The sequence below is a fragment of the Oculina patagonica genome, chromosome 2 (assembly GCF_052425735.1).
Source record: "Oculina patagonica isolate OP01 chromosome 2, crgOcupat, whole genome shotgun sequence".
NCBI classification, from domain to species: domain Eukaryota; kingdom Metazoa; phylum Cnidaria; class Anthozoa; order Scleractinia; family Oculinidae; genus Oculina; species Oculina patagonica.
Genome location: NC_135759.1, coordinates 6,373,247 through 6,378,685, shown reverse-complemented (window position 1 = coordinate 6,378,685; position 5,439 = coordinate 6,373,247). Strand labels below are relative to the sequence as shown.

The window sequence follows — 5,439 nt, the reverse complement described above, 5'->3', positions numbered from 1 at the left end:
GATTTTAGAAAAACATGATGTGTCCAACTTTAGAACACAATAGACGCGAGTATCCTAGGTACACAGCAGAGCAAAACTTTCTCCAGTATTTTAAAAAGGCAGTTAATGTTTTTAATGTATCACCAATTAAATTGCACTCAGTACACAACTTGCATTTAAAATGGTGTTTTAAATTTTTCGTCCAATTAAAAAATGACTTGACTCTGAGCAGCAGTTTCTGTGGCACATTTATATTGCAGAAAGAAACGTTTTTTTTTTAAATTTTTTGACCAAATTAAAAACGATGTGACTCTGAACTAAGTGCACAGAGCAGAAGTTTTAAGTGCATTTTAAGGTCTTTTAAGAGGGACGTTAGTTTCCTAAGGAAACTCTGTAAAAGCATACCCTGCATGCTGTGGACGCAGGGAAAACTTCATCTTGTAACTACATCAGTTCGCCGTTGACAAAAAACCGATAGATTTGCCGTAGTACTCTTATTTAATTCTTTCCTTCTCTCTCGCTATTGCAATAAAGGTCTTGTGGTCCTCGTCATTTTATTTCTTCCATGTCGCTATTTAAACGCCATGTCGCTTATCAGAATTTACCCTAACAGGGCCTCATAGCTCAGTGGTTAAAGTGCACCAGTGGGTATCTGGGAACCTATGGGTTTGATTTTTGTCAAGGGAAGTCAGATTTTTTTCCCAAGTTCACAACATAATGAACATAGTTTTCATCTTTATCGTTTATCACTGAGCTTAACTATTTATGACACAATTCAAATTTGCCTAGCAAGTAACGGCTTGCATTTTTAATTTAAGCGATTCTCAAATTGGCGATTCAATGTAAGCCTGTTGCTAATTTCTTGCAGTCTGTTGGCAAACAGTCAACAAACTATGGAACAATTGTTTGGCTCAGCCTCTATTAAAACAGAGATGGTAATAATTATAATTTTTAACAGCAAAATAAAAACTAGAATTTAGCAACAAGCTTAAACAAATTTGAATTGAAAGATGTAAGCTGCTTTGATCAGACTGTCAATCAGTAGTATTGATACATTGCTACGCAACATTGCAAAGTTCCCAACAAAAGAACATCCAGTTCAAACGTAATATCAAGGTTACATGTAAGTCATAACTTTTACATATGAACCGTGACACTTCTTAAAGGTGAGTACAGTAAATTATATTTGGAAAGTATTATTATTGAAGATGCAATCTTGCATTTTTTAAAATAGGCATTTTTTGAAAAAAAAAGTGAGGGCTCAGAACTAGAGTGGGTTAGCCCACTCTTGTTGTAAGCCCCTCAAATTTAAATAAAAGTTATACATGCAAACATAAAAAGCAGTCATGAGGCCAAGTGTATACGTAGCTTCTACAAGATTTTCTGCAGTTACACGTACAGTTCTATGTGTACATTCACCCCTCCTGGCTTTTTAAGGGTTCCCTTGAAAATTATTAAGATTAATTACTATAAAAGGACATGCTTTTTCCTTTTATGAAGCAATCTTCTCTGCTCTGCTCTGGAACTATCCTGTTATAAAGAAAGAAATTATGTGATAAGTTATGTGAACTGATAACCCATGTTCCTTTTACATGTATACGGTGGTATAAAAAATCTCTATAAAATGAAGTCCTGGGAACAATATTCTTTGCCCCAGTTATTATAACCCCAATAAAATGAAGTCTTGTTATGGCAAACATATTTTGCTAGTCCCTTGGCCCTTCATTAAATCAACCTTCAGCTTCCCCATCCATCAACATTTGCCTCACGAAGATTAGGGATCTCCTTGAAGATTTTTCCATCACATTCTCTTTGTTGCTCAAGGGTCGATCTTGTTGGCATTTTTCCAAAGGTGTTTAAAGAAAACGACAATTTTTTTAGTTTACATGAAATGTTTCGACAGAAACCTCTGTCGTCTTCAGATGAATAACTTACAAATAGTAACATCATACAGTGCAAAATGATTAAAAGGATAATTTTAGGCTAGATTGCAGAATACCCTGCCACTTTTTGCATCTCATTGAATAACAACAGTGCCTATTGTTCAACTACTGATTAAGGCAAGGTATTTCTTTTTGAATATAGTTAGCCTCCTTTATCTTGAGTTGAAAGCTGCTAGAGGCGTGATCTAAATATGACAGCAAATTAAGTGCTCACGTAAATGTCGGGTGATTTCGCCGAACATATCAGGCATTACAGCCCACACATCAGGAGGACAAAACGAAGCTGTTCCACAGAAAAGCTGTTCTGCATGCACTTTCCAGCTGGCTGAGAAAAAACATTGAACCCAACTGGCTGACTTTTTTTGTAAGCAGTTTTCTTGCTTAATAAAGTATAACAAAAAATGACTCGTTCGTTAGAAATCGTGCGTTTTCTCAGTGAGCTGGGAAGTGCATAAAGAACAGCTTTTCTGTGGAACAGCTTTATTTTAACCCCGTTTTGTCCTCCTGACACATGCAATCTTATAAACCACACTCGAAAGAAGCATTACAGCTTCTTAGCATTACATGTATAACTCACACATAGCATGCAAAGGCAATACAATTTTGAGACATCTCATATACCTTTCAGCTATAAAACATTCATCCGGCTTAACTGTATTATTACAGTCATACACTTGACTTGTATTGCTTAAAATACTACTAATAATAACAAAGTCCTGATGTAACAAAAAATCACTTACTACGTCCTCGTAGACTTCCGAGTGCACTTCATTTCTTCCCGTATTTTTCTTTTTCACACTTGCAGAATCGCTAAAATCTGTTTGCAGATTTCCACGCGTTGGCATTTCTCTAAGCTTAACGTCGACAAAGTCGACATGTAAAAGCAACTCAAACCAACCAAAGCAACTCAAACCATTCAAAAGCTAGTCAAGCTGCAAAAAAAAGGGTAACAGACGGACTTCTCAGACTACAAACACTCTCGATAACCTTTTCCTGTGAACTCGCTGGCTACAAACGAAGAAATTTCACAAGTTCTCTGAACGAAGACTGAAGAACCACGAGATGCAGCCGCTGACCAATGCTATTGCAGTCGGTGGTAGAAACAATAGTTTTTTTAACCCACTATTCTCATTTTTACCATGGGAATTGTATGGAAATTTGATCTGTATTATACCTCTTACCACAAGGCATTTGCCAAGGAGGGACAGGCATCGGGCCCTCCAAATGTCTAATTTTGTTGTCATGTTGTCAATTTTCCGATCAATATATTTTTTATTGTTTTCTTTTACATCATAAGAAATGAAGATACCCAGAGCTCTTGCTGGGTCTGAAGTCCACTTTAAGCCTAACGGCTTGGAACTGTTAAATCTCCAAGGGCCTAGCCATAGAGCCTTTGTTTTTTCCATGTTTAATGAGAGACCTGAAATGTCACCGAATTGCTCAACCAAAGTTGTTGCGTTTTGTACCGAGTTTAAGTTTCTGAGAAAAAGAGTGGTATCGTCCGCAAATTGACTGATCTTGTGCTCTGTTTGAAACACCTTAATCCCCTCTACATTATCGTCATGTCTAATCTTGGTAGCCAATATTTCCACCCCTAGAATAAAAAGGTAAGGGGAGAGAGAGCACCGTTGTCTGACTCCCCTCGATAGCTTAAAAAAATCAGTTGTGAAGCCATTGTGCAGAACTGTACTTTCGGAGTTTGTATATAATGTTTTGACCCAATGTCTTAAAAAGGATCCAAAATTAAAGAGCTTTAAGGTTTGTTGAATGAGACCCCATTCTATTGTATCGAAAGCTTTCCTAAAATCCAATAAGAGAAGTATACCAGGGATACCCTGGAGTTCCGTTTGTTCCATGATGTCGTTTATAAATCTAATATTTTGCCCAATATACCTGCCTTTCATGAATCCAGTCTGATTGCTGTTGATTAAAAATGGAAGACATTTTTCTATTCTTGTGGCTATAGCTTTAGATGCAATTTTATAATCTACATTTAACAATGTAATAGGTCGCCAGTTCGATAGCTCACGTGGGTCGGAGTTCTCTTTTGGAATCAGTGTTATTCCTCCCCTGCGTTGGGAGATAGACATCTCACCATTTTCATATGCTGCATTTAGGCTATTCAATAGATCGTTAAATAAAAGGTCGAAAAAACACCTATAAAACTCGACGGTAAATCCGTCTTCACTAGGAGACTTTCCACTCCCCATCGATTTCAAGGCTGCCCAGCATTCACCTAAAGTTAATACTCCTTCAATTTCATTACACTGATCTTGTGATAGCATTGGAATATGTTGATTTTTGGAGTCAGTACTCTCTTGGAAGACCTCATTTGTAGCAGTTTTGGATGAACTGTACAAGTTCTCGTAGAATGATTTTATTTCGTCCATTATTTTTTTCTCGTCGTTAGTCGTAACATTGTATTTATCGTTTGTAGTAAGCAAGTAAGTAACGTAGTGTGATGTACGTGGATTTTATCTTGTATTGCAAGCTATCAGGGATGTAGTGTAAGTGATTAACGATGTAGGATAATAAAGGAACCCTTTATAAATAAATAAAACATTATAATAATATTTTAACAAAATCAGGCTTATTATTTGATTATGAGAGCGATATTTTTCTAGAATAATATTTGGTGACCTGACTACAGTTGCGACCAGAATTTTTAACATTACTTATAAGTTCTGGATACCGTAATTGTAAGTACATAGAATTTGAATGCTGTAAAAATTACCTTTTTTAATTAAGCCATAATTTAGAATTATTGCGGGCCCAAGAGAGGCCCGCAACCCTAATCTTGACAGTGACCAGCGGTTTGCGTATTACGCGTGCGCGCCACGTTTATAAAGACTATCTGCAAAACGGAAGTTGAAAATTTTGTTCTTCCACTAAGAACGATCGGAATGCGAAAAATGTGTCAATCACGACAGTTTGTCGTATCACCGGAAGAGAAAATCTGTTCTCCAAGAACGATTGTCACATAAGATCTTGGCTTCTGTCACATGGAAGATTGCAAACATTACAATTTGCAGACTTGTTTTACGGGTGTTGCTTTTGTGAAAATTTGCTCTGTTTGTATTACGCATAAACCACGGCAAAGCAAATGGTTCCAACAACGGTTATTCTCCAGAAATTCGTTATAACACTGACAACATAGCGAGTTTATCTACCGAGGAAAATCACATCTCAATTCACACCGCTTGCTCGACTACAGTTCACTAAACTGTCAATCCGACAAAAAAACAACTCTGACTGGTTCGCGGCAATTAAGCGTGATTTCTCATTAATCGCGCCACGTTAATAAAAGGCGAGCACAACATAGCGTAGACTGTTTACAGTCCCCTATTTTTCCTTGAAGTCGTAGAGATCGATCGTTCAGTCTGACGGGCCGCCATCTTGGTTTACGAACGCGAGCGAAAACAGGGGAGAGTGCAAAAATCCCGTGGGTGGCGGGGAGGGATGCGGACTGAACGATCGAACTCTACGACTTCACGGAAAAATAGGGGACTGTAAACAG

At 37.4% G+C, this 5,439-nt stretch overlaps 1 long non-coding RNA gene across 1 annotated transcript; it reads right to left on the bottom strand.

The window, feature by feature from the left end:
- Nucleotides 1-1,095: 1,095 nt before the first annotated feature.
- Nucleotides 1,096-2,970, bottom strand: LOC144642846 (uncharacterized). The gene is made up of 2 exons (XR_013568793.1): nt 2,663-2,970; nt 1,096-1,509 (listed from the first exon to the last, which is right to left on the bottom strand). It is a non-coding gene; the product is annotated as an uncharacterized LOC144642846 (long non-coding RNA).
- Nucleotides 2,971-5,439: the final 2,469 nt, after the last annotated feature.